The following is a 20062-nucleotide window of genomic DNA, read 5'->3' on the forward strand; positions in this document are numbered from 1 at the left end:
ATTGATAGAATGAACAGAGGAATGGATTGATAGAATGAACAGAGGAATGGATTGATAGAATGAACAGAGGAATGGATTGATAGAATGGATTGATAGAATGAACAGAGGAATGGATTGATAGAATGAACAGAGGAATGGATTGATAGAATGAACAGAGGAATGGATTGATAGAATGAACAGAGGAATGGATTGATAGAATGAACAGAGGAATGGATTGATAGAATGAACAGAGGAATGGATTGATAGAATGAACTGTCACACCAGCCTTCGCTTTGGCTCCCCCTCCCGTCCAGCTCAAGCGTTCGGCGCTGCTGGCAAACGCCCTATACTCATCAACCCCGGACTTGTCTCGTCATCATTACACACACCTGGTTCCAATCCCCACTCTATCACTGTATACAGACTCCCTCATTCATTTGTCTTTGTCGGTCATTGTAAATGTTGCTTGTTTTCCTGAGAGGAATCTCTTCTACTTATTCCTGAGTACTTTGTGCGCTTGGATTGATAGAATGAACAGAGGAATGGATCAATTATTCTGGACAAGATATGTTCTTCTATTTTGTGTTTTTATGCGCTGATTGTTTTTTTGTACATAATGTTTCCGCCATTGTGTCCTATGACCGAAAAGAGCTTCTGGACGTCAGAACAGAGTCTGCAGCACAGGACATACTGCTCACCATGAACCAGACACTCGGAAAAGAAAGAGACCAAATAGCTACCCGGACGATCTGACCCTTTTTACACTCACTTTTTTGTCTCATCACATACGCTGCTGCTACTGTTCACAATCTGTCACTTTATTCCTAGTTATATGTAGATATCTACCTCAATTACCTCGTACCCTGCATATAGACTGGTACTGTTCACTATCTGTCACTTTATTCCTAGTTATATGTAGATATCTACCTCAATTACCTTGTACCCCTGCATATCAACTGGTACTGTTTACTATCTGTCACTTTATTCATAGTTATATGTAGATATCTACCTCAATTACCTCGTACCCCTCCACATCGACTGGTACTGTTTACAATCTGTCACTTTATTCCTAGTTATATGTAGATATCTACCTCAATTACCTCGTACCCCTGCATATCAACTGGTACTGTTTACTATCTGTCACTTTATTCATAGTTATATGTAGACATCTACCTCAATTACCTCGTACCCCTCCACATCGACTGGTACTGTTTACAATCTGTCACTTTATTCCTAGTTATATGTAGATATCTACCTCAATTACCTCGTACCCCTGCATATCAACTGGTACTGTTTACTATCTGTCACTTTATTCCTAGTTATATGTAGATATCTACCTCAATTACCTCGTACCCCTCCACATCGACTGGTACTGTTTACAATCTGTCACTTTATTCCTAGTTATAGGTAGATATCTACCTCAATTACCTCGTACCCCTGCATATCAACTGGTACTGTTTACTATCTGTCACTTTATTCCTAGTTATATGTAGATATCTACCTCAATTACCTCGTACCCTGCATATAGACTGGTACTGTTTACTATCTGTCACTTTATTCATAGTTATATGTAGATATCTACCTCAATTACCTCGTACCCCTCCACATCGACTGGTACTGTTTACAATCTGTCACTTTATTCCTAGTTATATGTAGATATCTACCTCAATTACCTCATACCCCTCCACATCGACTGGTACTGTTTACAATCTGTCACTTTATTCCTAGTTATATGTAGATATCTACCTCAATTACCTCGTACCCCTCCACATCGACTGGTACTGTTTACAATCTGTCACTTTATTCCTAGTTATAGGTAGATATCTACCTCAATTACCTTGTACCCCTGCATATCAACTGGTACTGTTTACTATCTGTCACTTTATTCCTAGTTATATGTAGATATCTACCTCAATTACCTCGTACCCCTGCATATCAACTGGTACTGTTTACTATCTGTCACTTTATTCCTAGTTACCTCGTACCCCTGCATATCAACTGGTACTGTTTACTATCTGTCACTTTATTCCTAGTTATATGTAGATATCTACCTCAATTACCTCGTACCCCTCCACATCGACTGGTACTGTTTACAATCTGTCACTTTATTCCTAGTTATATGTAGATATCTACCTCAATTACCTCGTACCCCTCCACATCGACTGGTATTGGTACCTTGTGTTTATAGTAAAGTTATTGTTACTCATTGTGTATTTATTAATACTTTTATTATTACGTGTTTTACTTTTCTATTATTTCTCTATTTTCTTTCTCTCTACATTGTTGGGAAGGGCCCGTAAGTAAACATTTCACTATTAGTCCACACCTGTTGTTTACAAAGCATGTGAGTGCCTTCAAATATCCACTTAACTCTGACTGAGAGGAGGAGGGAGGGAGAGAAGGAGGCAAGCATCATTCCCAGGGGTGATGTAGTGCCTTCACAGGCACACAAAGCACTGGTTTGAAAGGAATCAAGGAAGGCTGAGTCTTAATCAGTTGTAGCCCCATCTTGAATGTATTTCTGCTGTTCAGACGAAGAACAGAGATCATCAAAATATGTCTAGACTAAAAACGTAAGGATCCACTTCCGCTGAGTTGTCTCTCTTCAAAAAATGTTTTCCATGCAATGAAATAGAGAAAGCTCAAGCAAATCTTCAGAAACCTACACTGTGTTGTACCATAGAATAAATTGGTATGTGGGTCATTTTCTTCATTAAGAGGAGCACAAGGTCTGAGCCCATGTTATAATCTGGAAGTCATGTTACAGCACATCATAGGAGACCTGAGGGCACATCTTGTCTAGCTTGGCGATCTGTAATCTCAGTTAAAATCTCGGTTTTCAAAATTCGAAAGATGCTAAGACCTGCGAAATCGTGATTTGTCTAAATAACAAGTGATGAAAAAACCAAGCACTGGACCTAATCCTGCTCATTATCTCACGCATCCCGTTGTATGGATTCATGACAGATCTACGCTACCGTTTATGTTTACGTGGTCTGTCCATGAGATATTAGCAGTGACTGGCTTGATACATACATTCACTACCATCAATGTATTACTTGTATTACTGTAATCCTTGTAGTAGATGCCCCTGTGTGCTGATACAATGCACCCAACATGACACCAATTCACTGTGACAGTTAACAGTGGGGTGAGTTACAAGAGGTTGATATCCAATTAACAGCGTCTCCTCAAATTTAATGAGGGGTGGTAAATTCCAGGCTCAATCTCCCTGGCACATTTTAATTAGCTGTAATTACAAAGTGCTCTGACCTTTGGAGGTTCCTGTCCTGTTGATTTACAAGTTGAGAGATCCTGATTTATCCACAGAGATGGAGAGCGAGAGCAAGGGAGGGAGAGAGGTGAGAGAGAGATGGAGAGACAGAGATAGATACAGAGAGATGGATGTATAAAGAGAAGAAGAGAGAGAGAGAGTGCTGGAGAGAGAGAGAGTGCTGGAGAGACAGAGAGAGATGGAGACAGAGAGAGAGATGGAGAGACAGAGATAGATACAGAGAGATGGATGTATAAAGAGAAGGAGAGAGAGAGAGAGAGAGAGAGAGAGAGAGTGATGAGAGACAGAGAGAGAGAGTGATGGAGAGACAGAGAGAGAGAGTGAGTGATGGAGAGACAGAGAGAGAGAGAGAGAGAGTGATGGAGAGACAGAGTGATGGAGAGACAGAGAGAGAGAGTGAGTGATGAGAGAGAGAGAGAGAGAGAGATGGAGAGTTTGTGTAGCGGAGGTGGACCACCTGTGTTCCATCGGCTGTCATGGTGAGGTTACCCTGTGGCTGACATCGTCATGGTGATGTTACTTTGATGTTTCCTGGTCTGACATGTAAAAACAGTTGTTGGTCCCCAGGGCTACAGATTAGCATTTAGTCTAGTGGGTTTACTGTTGTCTCCTGTCTTTAGTGGCTGTGCATATTGAGATGGCAGGTACCAATCCTGACCGGTTACATGAATACAGTCATGGTTGTCTGTCAGAATACACTTAAGATGACCACAACACAGTCATAACATCCTCCCCTACAAAGAACATCTTAAAATCAGAATTATAAATATTTTGGGGGAAACTCACATTTCATATTCCAGTCATTATATAAATTATAATACGACTACAACCTTTTCACATTTCATATTTTCGATGGGTCAACAGGCCTGAAGTAATTTTCCAGGGAAATGATCAATTTATCATCCAAAGGTTTTAGCATTCAATATAACGAAAGTCTGAGGCAGCTGGGCTGATCTTATCAGTGGCAGGAGAGACCTTCTGCAGCTGAGGCCTCTAGTATACCCTCTCCTCCTCCTTCTCTCTCTCTCGCTCTCTCTCTCTCTCTTTCTCTCTCTCTCTCTCTCTCTCTCTTGCTCTCTCTCTCTCTCTCTCTCTCTCTCTCTCTCTCACTCTCACTCTCACTCTCTCTCTCTCACTCTCTCTCGCCCTGTGTTGTTTTAGTTCTCTCTCTTTCTTTCTCTCTTTCTCTCAGTCTCTCACTCTCCTGAGGTAAAGTTCCTCTCTCCACGCCGTACTAAAGCCCCTTGGACTCTGAGTGTGGGGAAAAGACGAAAGATCTCATCTGCTCTGACAAAGATTGACTGACTCTTCTCTCTGTTGGCCCATCCGTGGTGTGCTGGTGTGCACCCTGTCACAGAATGTTATCCTCCATGTCTCAGGATCTCTCTTGACTCCTGTTTGTTCGGTCTCTTGAGTCTTTTTCCTCTGCTGTTAGCTTCCAGTACCAGTTGACCAACACAGTGGGGAAGAGCGGAACAATGTTTAACTCATAGAAATTGAACTAGAATGTGTTTAGCCAGTGTTAGAGTGGATCGACCTACAAAAGACGACTACGGTATTTCTTAGTTAATTACATATCAAGGTTTGCCTAATAAGTCTCTCAGCTTTAGCTGTGCCCCAATGGACCATCCATGAGGCTGTATCCACCCATACATTAGATACAGGCTGTGCCTTCAGGAGCAAGACCTCTCTTTAGAGTAGACTGCACATGCATTCACTAGACAGGTGTTGTCTTATTCCCCCATACTGTAATCAGGTCATGACATCTTATTTTGGTGTGTGTGTGTGTGTGTGTGTGTGTGTGTGTTGGTTTTATGAGGGGTGTTCATTCAATTGCCAGTAAGTGATAATACAAATCAAAGCAATCACAGGTGTAATTGAATTCGTAGTGTTGCAACCCTTCTGCATCCGTAATAGGTTTCTCTCTCTGTGGTGCTAAATTAAAGTCAAGGTGCTCGACTCCTGTGAAGGAGGTGAGTGATTAGGTCTCGCCGGCACGACTGAGACAAATTACTTCAGAGCAATGAGTCTCTGTGAAATAAAGAGGAGAACCCTCAGCAGACTGGAATGTCAAACGAGTCCTGAGAAAGAGAGGGAGGAGAGGAAGGAGGAAGGAGGGAGAGAAGTAAAGGCCCGCTCCAGGAGCCCTCAATGAGTCCTGAGGAAAGAAGGAGGGAAAGAAGGAAGGGGGAAAAGGAAGGAGAGAAGGATAGAGAGAAAGGGGAAAGCAAAGGCCAGGCCAGGAGCCGTGCCTACTGTACTGATGAGTCTGTCCTGCTCTGCTCTGTGATCTGGTCTGCTAGTCAGATGTATGTTGAGTTGAGTCTTAGCTCCAGAGCTGCAGTCTCTCTGGAGCAGAGAGGAAGATGATGGCTGTGACCTCTGTGACCTCTGCATGCCTCAGTGAGAGACTCTGTCATTACCTCTGGAACTAATCAGTAGGGGAGCCGCTGTCCACACTGATCTCCAAGGGTGCAACGCTCCATTGAGGGACGGAGGCAGCTCTAATAAAGTTTAATAAGGAGGGCCACTCAGCCCTCACCTGGACAAGACAGTACAGGGAGCAGACAGCTTCACAACACCTAGAACAGACAGTAGAGGGAGCAGACAGCTTCACAACACCTAGACAAGACAGTAAAGGGAGCAGACAGCTTCACAACACCACTCCTCACCTAGACAAGAGCTTCACGGCAAACACAACATCACTCCTCAGCTAGACAATATCCTCACAGCTACACAACACCTCTCCTCACATAGACAAGAGCCTCACAGCTACACAACACCTTTCCTCACCTAGACAAGAGCCTCACAGCTACACATCACCACTCTTCACCTAGACAAGAGCCTCACAGCAACACTACACCACTCATCACCTAGACAAGAGCCTCACAGCAACAAACCACCACTCCTCACCTAGACAAGAGCCTCACAGCTACACAACACCACTCCTCACCTAGACAAGAGCCTCACGGCTACACAGCACCGCTCCTCACCTAGACAAGGGCCTCACAGCTACACAACACCACTCCTCACCTAGACAAGAGCCTCACGGCTACACAGCACCGCTCCTCACCTAGACAAGAGCCTCACAGCAACACAACACCACTCCTCACCTAGACAAGAGCCTCACAGCAACACAACACCACTCCTCACCTAGACAAGAGCCTCACAGCTACACAACACCACTCCTCACCCCGTCAAGAGCCTCACGGCTACACAGCACCGCTCCCACTACTTCCTGTTGCCCCAGGTTAAACCAGGAGGAAGAACACTTACCTGAGAGCCAGATTTAACAAACGGCACACAGCAGACACTCACGCACAAACTCTGACACCAGCCGGTTATCTCTGTGTAATGTTAGTGACTGAAAGTATTCCTCTGTTTCTATCTGCTCAGTGTGAATGGGATTTTGAATGGTCTTTCTTCCCTATATTCAGTGGCCACTCAGTTAACTCTGCCCTTGCCTGACTTCCCACATCTTAATATAGATGTCGTTTTATTCCCTGGTTCCGCCGATGTCAACTATATAATACCTCTGAGGCGTCCTTCCTCAAGAAGAAGCAATTGAAATTCAATAGATTTGCCATCGCAAAAAAGGTGGAACTTAGCATGTAATTCAAAAGATGCCCAAGGGGACTACTGTCACTGAGAGAGACAGAGAGATGGTGGCAGACATTTTAGTTATTAATTTCTTTCTGCCGTATAACATGGCTTCACCCTCAAAACCACGAGATTGTTTGAGAACTCATTTGTACCTGTCAGGGATATGAAAGCAGGTAGCCCACATCAGTAAATCCAGCGTGTAATATGTTGTTTTCTGTGAGAGATTTTGGCTTAATGAGGGGTGGATATTGACTGAGTGTACAAAACATTAGGAACAGCTTATGTTCCACACCACGTTTTGCCCTCAGAACAGCCTCAATTCGTCGGGGCATAGGCTTGACAAGGTGTCTGAAGCATTCCACAGGGATGCTGGGCTATGTTGACTCCACTGCTTCCCCCAGTGGGCTGGATGTCATGTTGGCTGGGTGTCTTTTATGTGGTGGACCATTCTTAATATACACGGGAAACGGTTGAGCGTGTAAAACCCAGTAGCGTTAGAGATCTTGACACACTTAAACCGGTGCGCCTGTCACCTACTACCATACCCTGTTCAAAGGCACTTAAACCTTTTGTCCAGATCCTACACCCTCTGAATCGCACACAATCCATGTCTCAAGGCTTAAGTACCATTTTTATTTACATGTCTCTTCCCCTTCATCTACACTGCTTGAAGTTGTTTTAACAGGTGACATCAATAAGGGATCATAGCGTTCACTTGGATTCACCTGGTCAGTCTGTGTCATGGAAAGAGCGGGTGTTCCTAATGTTTTGTTCACTCTGTGTATGTACAATATTTACAAAGCTCTCTGCCTAGGATACCGCACAGCTCCATGGCAACCATGGAATAATATCTGGCGATGACTGATTTTTTTCCCACAACAACACCAGACATATGTATGTTTGTAGTGATGGCGTCTCTCTCTGGGGGGGCCCATACAGGAAGTGTAAATTGGGTTATTCAAAGGCTGGATGAGAATGATCTGTTCCTAATGCTAAATATATTGCTTTCAATCTAAATTTAAGCTTTCGTATCTGCCAAAATAAAAACGTTTTGAGAATTTGCAGTCTGTATTCAGCAACTGTCATTTACCCATGATTCATTAATTCATCCATTGAACCATCTTATATGCAAAGACAAACGTGTCACAAGAATGCTAAGTTATTACCTGGTTATTGCCAGGTTATGACTTGTTTTTTGCCACGTTATTACTAGGTTATCGCTGGACATGTCTGCTGTAAAAGGCCAGGAGATGAACAACGTGAGCAGTCTCCTACATGTTTTCCTCTAGTCGTCTGCGATGGCAATGTCTACAACCCATGTCTTTTACTAGCTCCTAATGTAGCCTCGCTAACAATGTGAGCTGTCTTTTTTAATGCCTCCGTCAAAAATGCTGACTGTCCGAAATGGTGAATCGAGCCTCTGGTCAGAACTGAAACAGCAGTTACAAATCTTACAGGGTTTGACACACAATATTAGTACAATACAATAAGACTAGCAGACCATATAAAGTCTCAACGTAACAGGTTTATCGAAAGATATAGCCTATTCCAGCCTATAACAGTAGCGAAGCTACATACAGACACCGGTTAGTCAGGCTGATTGAGGTAGTATGTACATGTAGGTATGGTTAAAGTGACTATGCATATATGAGGAATAGAGAGTAGCAGTAGCGTAAAAGAGGGGTTGGTGGGTGGTGGGACACAATGCAGATAGCCCAGTTAGCCAATGTGCGGGGGCACTGGTTGGTCGGGCCAATTGAGGTATTATGTACATGAATGTATAGTTAAAGTGGCTATACATATATGATAAACAGAGAGTAGCAGCAGCTTAAAAAGAGGGGTTGGGGGGAGGCACACAATGCAAATAGTCCGGGTAGCCATTTGATTACCTGTTCAGGAGTCTTATGGCTTGGGGGTAAAGCTGTGGCGAAGCCTTTTTGTACTATATGATATTACATTACTGCTGTCGGAGATAGAAACATAAGCTTTTCTCTGCACCTGCAACAACATCTGGAAATCTGTGTACGTGACCAATAAACGTTGGTTTTGATTTGATGATGCCGTCCAGTTATAATTGCCTATGGGTTTTAACGTACTTAATGTGACCATTAAAGTTTGAATGAAAGTCATTCAGTCAAGTCTCTGGGCCTACACTGTTCTCTGACTGTTTCATGGCTGAATATAAAAGTGGATCAAATCACTATAACTAACGAAGTGGCAGAGACAGTAAATGAGGAGAGCATATAAACACATGAACGAGAAACTTCTTCTCAACAAGCAGTCAGATACAGGAATACAAGGCACTGCAGCAATTTAATTTAACTCCAATACCAATTACTTATTCAGCATTTATTCATTTATATCCTGCTCGTGATGTTCCAGTTCTGGAACCCCATTTAAAATAAGAACTTCATAGTATCTGAATATATGAATATAGGTAATATATGAACCTCATAATTCTCGAATAGTTGAATATTAATATCCACTTCATTATCATTTTAATCAGATTTCTTCACATCGTTGCCTCAGGATTTAACATCTGAGCATTTGACCTTGTCTTGTGCTAAACGTCTGTCCTTTAAATCAAACTCTCTAGCAGCAGTTCGACTTGAAGGATTTCAACTGTGGGTCTTATATTTCATATCAAACCATGGATGGATGGAACATTATTTCAATACCCAGGTTGTAACTCTTGCAGTATGAGTGAATGGCATTTATTGTCTCAAATCTGCCCTCATCACCTTGAAGCAGCCCTTTGTCCATATTTGATGACATGCTACAGCATGAAGGCGTTCAGGCTTTGAAGTTTAACAGCATTGGGTGTGTGTGAGAGAGAGAGAGAGAGCGAGAGAGAGAGAGAGAAAGAGAGAGAGAGAGAGAGAGAGAGAGAAAGAGATTGAAGCCTCGTCTGTCGGGGTAAAAACCAGAGGGGAGATATATATTAGATTAGATCTATTACCGACGTGAGTTATTTTCACAGGCTCTGCAGGGCGGTATAGTCTACACTCCCTTATCGCAGTGCGTGCAGGTGGCTGCAGGATCGATCCACAGCTTACATCTCTGGTGGTCAACATGAAAGGGTCAATAGGACTCAGCATGCATGCTAACATGCTAAAAGTATAGCGAAGCTTAACATCATTAGTGGTATTTAACAACCGATTGGTGACCATTTGGAAAGCATCAATCTACATGAACTACTGCTATACTTTCTAAAACTATTTAAACAGGAAACATTTGGAATGATAATGTGCCAGCCATGGAAATAGAATGACTATTAGAATAGTATAGAGTGGATGGGTAAAATCAATATGGCCGCTGGTCCATCACAGAACATTGACTAGTAATTCTATTTCTATGTTCATCTATTCATCTAATTTCAAACAAATCCATGTCATAAACCAGATGTGACAATTAAGTGAAATACATGACTGTTGTCTTCCATCCATGATCGTCTTGCCGCAAACAAATACCCTTAGGCAAACACTTTACCCAGTTGTTTATGGATAAATGCACCGCTCATCCGGTGTATTGTAATGTATCATTAGCGCCAGGGAGGGCATTCAGCCCATTGTGTTGTAATTAGAATCTAACACATCAAGCTTGGCTTTCACACGTCCCATAAACAGGACATGAAAACATTTGCTTTGTTTCCCAGTGCGTGACTCATTTGTGGAGTTTGAGTCTAGGTGACATTTCTGTGATGGGGAAAAGCTAAGCCTGGCTGTTTAAGGCAGCCTTCCCTTACGATTCATCCATAGTCAACCCTGACTTGCCCTTTTCAAGTTGTCTATTTCATAGACATTGACTGACATTTATTGACATGTTTGTTTGCAACTCCAAATCAAGTCTCTCAGTATCCATGGATCCATCATTGGTGAACAATAATGCTGATGCTATTGTGCTCATAGTGGTCACCGGGGCACGTGCCCCCTCAGATTTTCCCTGTTTAAAAACTACAATGAAGAAAAAATAAGTATACATATATATATTATTTTTCTCTGTCATACTACTAGTCACCTAGCAATTTTATGAAGTTGGCTTTAGCTAGTCGAGATAGGTTGCCAATCTCCCAACCTCATAACCAGCAAAGAAGCCATTTCAGGCTATCAATCAAGTTTGATTAGCTGGCTTGTTCAAATATCTTAGCTGGCATGCCGGCAAGGTTGGTAGACTTTAGAAAAGCAAGCAATTACCAAATGTACTGAATAAGACTCACTTTCCTTTAAATATGGAACCTGGATTTTAGCAGAGATGCATAAAATAATATTTAGTTTCTTTAAAAAAAAAAGAACCACCAGTCAGGAGGATACAGACAGCTCAAGACATATGCTTAGATATGCAGAAAAATAGGCCTATTTTATTGCTCTAGATTGCAGGAAGAAGCTGTTTTTGTACTTCGTGCCCCCTCAGATTTTTGGGGTACTCTCCCCTAAGTGGGGTACTCTCCCCTAAGTGTAGGTCCTTTTAATTGTGCATTTACAGGGAAATCAAGGACATGAACAATATGACCAGACTCATTCAGATACAATACAATGCTAAAATAGCAAAACAAAAAATGACAGAAAAATCCAAAGAACAAAGTATGTTTCTTTAACCTGAGCTGGATGTGGACTCATGCTGAACGCTCATTAATTCAGCAAGAGGGATTAGGGAGAATTCATTTAGTTATTAGAGACTGTCTTTGTTTTTTCCCCCTGCCCAACTATTCACAATTAAACTCAATTTAGGGACTAGACACTTCGACTAGAGGCTTACAGACTGATAAAGAGCATTGTGAAACTACAAAACCTCTGCATATTCCGACTTCTAATGTCATTAGTATCTAAATCAGTTCACCTTTACCAATGGCACATTTCCGATAATTATAATTATACTGATCCCCAACATCATTAGCAGCACGGCTTCCATGGGTCAATTTATGTCTGGCATTAAACAGACGTGGTCATTGTCCAATTCAGGATGGCTGAATTAATATATATCGTAATGTGGCCTTATCATTCTGGGTAGAGATAGAGAACATTTCAGATTCACATTAATTGGAAATTAAAACCAAGAGACTATAATTACCTTTTTTCTTTTACTCACTCTCTCTCCTCCACAACTGAAGGTGAGTGGAACCCAGCTAACAGAGCGACAGAGACTCAAAACGTTAAGGTTCGGCTCCATAACATTTAATTATCTGGATTCATCATGTTTGCCTTAAAACACCACCTCATTAGACCTATTTCTCCCTTAAAACACCACCTCATTAGACCAACTTCTCCCTTAAAACACCACCTCATTAGACCTATTTCTCCCTTAAAACACCACCTCATTAGACCTATTTCTCCCTTAAAACACCACCTCATTAGACCTATTTCTCACTTAAAACACCGTCATTAGACCGACTTCTCCCTTAAAACACCACCTCATTAGACCAACTTCTCCCTTAAAACACCACGTCATTAGACCTATTTCTCCCTTAAAACACCACGTCATTAGACCGACTTCTCCCTTAAAACACCACCTCATTAGACCAACTTCTCCCTTAAAACACCACCTCATTAGACCTATTTCTCCCTTAAAACACCACCTCATTAGACCTATTTCTCCCTTAAAACACCACCTCATTAGACCAACTTCTCCCTTAAAACACCACCTCATTAGACCTATTTCTCCCTTAAAACACCACCTCATTAGACCAACTTCTCCCTTAAAACACCACCTCATTAGACCTATTTCTCCCTTAAAACACCACCTCATTAGACCTATTTCTCCCTTAAAACACCACGTCATTAGACCTATTTCTCCCTTAAAACACCACGTCATTAGACCGACTTCTCCCTTAAAACACCACCTCATTAGACCTATTTCTCCCTTAAAACACCACGTCATTAGACCGACTTCTCCCTTAAAACACCACCTCATTAGACCAACTTCTCCCTTAAAACACCACCTCATTAGACCTATTTCTCCCTTAAAACACCACCTCATTAGACCTATTTCTCCCTTAAAACACCACCTCATTAGACCAACTTCTCCCTTAAAACACCACCTCATTAGACCTATTTCTCCCTTGAAACACCACGTCATTAGACCGACTTCTGCCTTAAAACACCACCTCATTAGACCGACTTCTGCCTCCTATTCCAGTGAGGGTAGATATATCTACTGACAATGAAAACTGTTTTTTTACTCTTGACTGTTGCCTTCACTGTTTTTCCTCAGGAGGATAGAGTCAAGCATGTTCCCTCCCTCCACCTTATGTCTACTGCCTCACCGGTTGCATCTGTCCCATACAGAATACATCCACCCACACCTCATCTAAACAGGTGTTGTTATATTAATCAGTCTGACAATATGTCAGCCAGGAAATAGCTTGAGGGTATGATAGACATCAGGGTCTGAGATACATGACCTTTTACTGACCTATGGAGACAGGGTCGCGTCCCCCTGGGCCAGATATCACTACAGTATATCAGGAGAATGACAGCAAAGCAGGTCTGAGAGAGGTGAACCCTGTCATGTTGTCTCCTCCACCCTCTCTCTATCTCTGCATTGGTTGTCCCATGATAAATAATGCTATCACTCTAGAGTGTAGACCATCATTCTGGCATTCTGAACATGTTGTCTTCTGAACTATACATCTTGGAAAATATTTTGAGGGTATTTCATAGCTAGATTTCCATTGTCCGACGCTGGCATACAGAGCTTGCTGAACTACTCACACCTTGTGAAATATTTGATGGTATTCCATAGCTATATTTAAGTACATAACCCAATAACAATTTGGTGAGGTAATTTTAGCTATATTGATTAAAATAAAAAATAAGCTCAAATCAAAGCTAGGAAATGTCATTTTGATTAATTCTCCTTTACTAGGCATTCTTCTCATATATTCCCGTTTCTAAAGGGATTCGTAACAGCAGCCCACAGTGGTGCTTTGAGGGACAGGGACAGTCATTCTGAAGTAGGGCAGACAGAGACAGGGAGCCAGCCTGTAGTGACATCCTCTTGTCTCTCCATATTGGCTTTTCATTAAACGCATAATACACAAGGCACCCTGCGGGCCTGTGGGGCTGTTTCTAGTGATGAGGATGTTTACTTTTAATATCTAGGCTACTTCTCAAATGCCACCCTTTTCAGTATATAGTGCACTACTTTTAACGGGAGCCCTACTAGTGCACTACTTCTGACACAGCCCTACTCTCTGGCACTATGCCGCAGGGCACTATAACAATTTCCCCAACTTCACAGGAGCAATTAGCCACAATATTATTTTGCCGTAAACAATACCCACGGTGTGTGGCAGACACCTCCATGACAAAATATTGGGGACATGGGGCTGTGAGATAACCGTGCAAAGCATCTCAATTCATTTTCAATAAATATTGGAGAGGATGAATGCTTTTTGGAGCCTGGAAATGGAGTCTTTTTTGACCATACTTTCTGCGGATGTTTTGACTCTGGGATCTTTTTAAATTGACTGAATTGTAATGGGAGACTTTGCAAAGTTACAGTACAATTTATCTTCAATTGTAACGGTTTTCTTGACTTGAAGGAGAGGCGGACCAAAATGCAGCGTGGTGGTTATTTATGTTCTTTAATAAAGGAACTATACATGAATAAACTAACAAAACAATAAATGTGCGACAACCTAAACAGTCCTATCTGGTGCAAACACAGAGACAGGAACAATCACCCACAAAACCCAACACCAAACAGGCTACCTAAATATGGTTCCCAATCAGAGACAATGACTAACACCTGCCTCTGATTGAGAACCATATCAGGCCAAACATAGAAACAGACAAACTAGACATGTAACATAGAATGCCTACTCAGATCACACCCTGACCAAACAAAACATAAACATACAAAGCAAGCTATGGTCAGGGTGTGACATCAATGGAAAAGGAAACTCCAATAGACTCCAACCACTGCCAGCCCAATAGTTAGATGCCTTACTATGTTCTATCATTTGCAAGGTTAAACAAGGATCATATATGATATGTATTTTCATGTGGTTGTATGAAAATATCGTCCACCTACAGCCCTCTTAGTCCGACATGGACTAACCACCTATAGCTCAGTGTTAATCATCTCAGTGCCTGTGAACCATACAGCTCTTGATACTCCTAAATGATCAAACGCCATTTATCACAGTTAATTTATCACTGAATCAAATGGTAATGGCCTTTTCTCTCTCTCTCTCCGTCAGAGATACTACGTAGTGCAATCAAGCGGGTATTAAACACTTTTCACCTTGGAAGAAGGGGAGATAATAAATTGCTCCCCTTCACAATATTCCCAATATTTTTCCGCTCAGTTAAATTGCCTTTAGATGGGTTTGCTGTTGCCCGACACATCAAATATGGTCTTGTCAATGACTTGATGGATATGCAATACTCTACTAATTACAATGTGGAGGGGTGGTGTGTGTGTGTGCTTGTGTGCTTGTGTGTGTTTGCGTCCGTCTCATCCAGGCACTAGATGAAGGACTAAGTAAGTCATTTTCACAAAGTATATTTAGATGTGTTTGTGTGTGTGTGGGGGGGGGGGGGACACTACATTATATATGGATGCGTGTGTGAGTGTGTGCGTGCATGCGTGCACGTCCCTCAAGATTAAGTGAGTCATTTTCACAAAGTATTTTCAGATGTGTGTGGGGGGGACTAGATAAGATCTATATGAGACTGGGAACAGGTGAGCCCCGTTATGAGACAGATGGTTTATCTCATTAGAGAGCCTATTGAGTAGCGAAGGCCAAAAATATGATGGAACAATCTCCACAGAACCTAGGGGATAAACCACCTGTGCCAGTATTTATAAAGCGTCGCAGAGTAGGAGTGCTGATCCAGGATCAGATCCTCCCAATCTTATCCAGTAAGGTGAGGAACTTTGTGGATATTGGCCCTCACCTACCATCTAAAGTAGGCCGCAAATATAATGGAAACTCCCTATACGAAGCTTCATTGTAGAGGTTGAATGGAAATCTACTGCAATATGGATCTGGCTGTCAATTAATTCCGTATTGATTATAAACTCTGGGTTTATCATTAGGCGATTAGTCCACTGTACAATACATTGACAAAGATACGGATCTATATGTCTACATTATATTATACTTCATGACAGTAATCCAACGTCATATGCACATACATTGTATTCTTATAGTGATCACATCCGTGCCAGACAATTTGATCACGTCCAGTAGAGTGCACTCTACAGGCCTGCGCACAGTATATCATCTATATGATGTTTATGTGGGTGGTAATCTCATTGCGATGGGCCATGAATTGTCCCTGGCATGTTCAGCTGTCCCTCAGCACAGAGGATATGGCTGAGTTACGGCTGTTTCAACTGGCAGCTCTGACTGATTGACTGACTCCTCCACTCTGGCGATTGTTATTCAAGGAGAGAAAAGCCTCTTATGTTTTATGGACATTTTCTCCTCCGCGGCGCCAGCCCGCAGTTTTATGGTATTTACAACCCACCGCGCAAAGTGATATTTGTCATTGCCCGAAACATAACGGTGGTGACCGGTGTACCGGCGGTGACATTAGATTACGGGTCTGACGATCTTTCCTTATAAAGGATGCAGAAGTTGGACCATGGGTTACAAGTGTAGATTTAATGTTTTTTTATGTTTTTATTTCATTATATAAACAGCAGTAACTAAATGAGCTTCTGATGCTTGAGAATATAACCATCCTTGGTTCTTTAGTAGGAATGAGGCCAGGGTTGGGGTCAATGCCATTTCAGCCGGTCAATTGGTACAGACAGAAACTACAACAAGAAGCTCCCGCGCTCAGGGCTGTTCAACGCTGGTCCGACCAATCTGATTCCACGCTTCAAGACTGCTTCGATCACGTGGATTGGGACATGTTCCGCATTGCGTCCAACAACAACATTGACGAATACGCTGATTCGGTGAGCGAGTTCATTAGAAAGTGCATCGGCGATGTCATACCCACAGCAATGATAAAAACATTCCCAAACCAGAAACCGTGAATTAATGGCAGCATTCGCACGAAACTGAAAGCGCGAACCACTGCTTTTAACCAGGGCAAGTTGACCGGAAACATGACCGAATACAACCAGTGTAGCTATTCCCTCCGCATGGCAATCAAACAAGCTAAGCGTCAGTATAGAGACAAAGCAGAGTTTCAGTTCAAAGGCTCAGACACAAGAGGTATGTGGCAGGGTCTACAGTCAATCACGGATTACAGAAAGAAAACCAGCCCCATCGCGGACCAGGATGTCTTGCTCCCAGACAGACTAAATAACTTTTTTGCTCGCTTTGAGGACAATACAAAACATTTAAATGTGTTAACCCTCGCAAGGCTGCAGGCCCAGACGGCATCCCCCGCCGTGTCCTCAGAGCATACGCAGACCAGCTGGCTGGTGTGTTTACGGACATATTCAATCAATCCTTATCCCAGTCTGCTGTTCCCACATGCTTCAAGAGGGCCACCATTGTTCCTGTTCCCAAGAAAGCTAAGGTAACTGAGCTAAACGACTACTGCCCCGTAGCACTCACTTCCATCATCATGAAGTGCTTTGAGAGACTAGTCAAGGACCACATCACCTCAACAATACCTGACACCCTAGACCCACTCCAATTTGCTTACCGCCCCAATAGGTCCACAGACGATGCAATCGCAACCACACTGCACACTGCCCTAAACCATCTGGACAAGAGGAATACCTATGTGAGAATGCTGTTCATCGACTACAGCTCAGGATTTAACACCAGAGTACCCTCCAAACTCGTCATCAAGCTCGAGACCCTGGGTCTCGACCCCGCCCTGTGCAACTGGGTACTGGACTTCCTGACGGGCCACCCCCAGGTGGTGAGGGTAGGTAACAACATCCCCATCCCGCTGATCCTCAACACTGGGGCCCCACAAGGGTGCGTTCTGAGCCCTCTCCTGTACTCCCTGTTCACCTACGACTGCGTGGCCATGCAGGAAACAGGAAACAGCAGAGGGAGCACCCCCCTATCCACATTGACGGGACAGTAGTGGAGAGGGTAGTAAGTTTTAAGTTCCTCGGCGTACACATCACGGACAAACTGAATTGGTCCACCCACACAGACAGCGTTGTGAAGAAGGCGCAGCAGCGCCTCTTCAACCTCAGGAGGCTGAAGAAATGTGGCTTGTCACCAAAAGCACTCACACACTTCTACAGATGCACACCCGAGAGCATCCTGTCGGGCTGTATCACCGCCTGGTACGGCAACTCCTCCGCCCACAACCGTAAGGCTCTCCAGAAGGTAGTGAGTCTGCACAACGCATCACCGGGGGAAAACTACCTGCCCTCCAGGACACCTACACCACCCGATGTCACAGGAAGGCCATAAAGATCATCAAGGACAACAACCACCCGAGCCACTGCCTGTTCACCCCGTTAACATCCAGAAGGCAAGGTCAGTACAGGTGCATCAAAGCAGGGACCGAGAGACTGAAAAACAGCTTCTGTCTCAAGGCCATCAGACTGTTAAACAGCCACCACTAACATTGAGTGGCTGCTGTCAACATACTGACTCAACTCCAGCCACTTTAATAATGGAAATGTATGGAAATGTATGTAAAAATGTATCACTAGCCACTTTAAACAATACCACTTAATATAATGTTTACATACCCTACATTACTCATCTCATATATATATGTATATACTGTACTCTATATCATCTACTGCATCTTGCCATCTTTATGTAATACATGTATCACTAGCCACTTTAAACTATGGCACTTTATGTTTATATACCCTACATTACTCATCTCATATGTATATACTGTACTCTATACCATCTACTGAATCTTGCCTATGCCGTTCTGTACCATCACTCATTCATATATCTTTATGTACATATTCTTTATCCCTTTACACTTGTGTGTATAAGGTAGTAGTTGTGGAATTGTTAGGTTAGATTACTCGTTGGTTACTACTGCATTGTCGGAACTAGAAGCACAAGCATTTCGCTACACTCGCATTAACAACTGCTAACCATGTGTATGTGACAAATAACATTTGATTTGATTTGATTTATTGAATTGGAATTTCAATTCATCTCTCTGAATTGACTGAATTGAAATGGAATGAACCTTGGTAGAAACACTTGACTGACCAAGCCTCTCTCACTATCCAGAGCGCGTACACATGTCACGTTACTGTGGCGACCATTGAGTAAGAATGGAGTGGTACAAAATGTCTGGCTGCACCCAGCTTTCCAAACACTTAGATACAGTATTACGCTAACGTTTCTACATAATACATAGTGTACAGACTGTCCTACTACTTGTGGTTAAAAGCAACCGGCAAGCAATAGAGTAATTGATCCTTGATGCTCATTGGGTAATTGTGACTGACTGTGCTTTATCAAATGTGATTCCAGGCCTACAGGATGTTGGGATCTGTTACTGTAATAGGAGAATAGACTCTGACAGAGATGAATGTGGGCTTTGTTTTGATCAATACAGTTTCTCTGCTGGATGGCCAGATTGATCACGAGGACAGAGAGAGAGAGAATGCTCAGACATAGGGTTCCAAATAATGGCACCATGTTCCCTGAGTAGTGCACTACCTTCAACCAGGGCCCATATGGGTCTAGCCAAAAGCAATGCACTACATGCAATAGGGTTCCGTTGTGGACACAGCCAGGGACAACTGAGCTGGGCCAGATCTAATTCAGTCAAAGTTGTGACTGTTGAGAGTGGATTCAGTGTGATGGTTGGCTGCAGTGCTGTCAGTGTATGCTCTGGTGATTGCGGGGGAATTGTGATGCGTGTGAAAAGATCTAGCTGCCACTGCTGACAGTATCACCCACAGAGAACTGTTGAACGCAACGGAGAGTGAACAGACCGTTTTTCACTGAGCATGTGTGTGTGTGCTCATACGTGCACGCTTGTATGTGTGTTTCTATATATGTGTGTGTGTGTGTGTTTCAGTATTTGTGGGCTGTGCGACTTGAGTCCCACAAATTGTTTTGAGCGGAAAACTCTGTCAACACTTCATGCTTTTTTTTCCCAGTGTAACGTTAACAGCCACTCTCTGTAGCCACTGGCTGGTCCACTGGTCCTCAGCCACAGAAGTGAAGATTTACCGGCTTGTTGTCTCAGTCTCTGCACTTCCCTCTGCTGCAGCGACGGCCAGTGATGTGGAATCCACTCAGGCGAGATCAGAGGAGAGAAATGCCCT

This window comes from Oncorhynchus mykiss, chromosome 10 (genome assembly GCF_057628025.1).
Source record: "Oncorhynchus mykiss isolate SJ-2025 chromosome 10, ASM5762802v1, whole genome shotgun sequence".
NCBI classification, from domain to species: domain Eukaryota; kingdom Metazoa; phylum Chordata; class Actinopteri; order Salmoniformes; family Salmonidae; genus Oncorhynchus; species Oncorhynchus mykiss.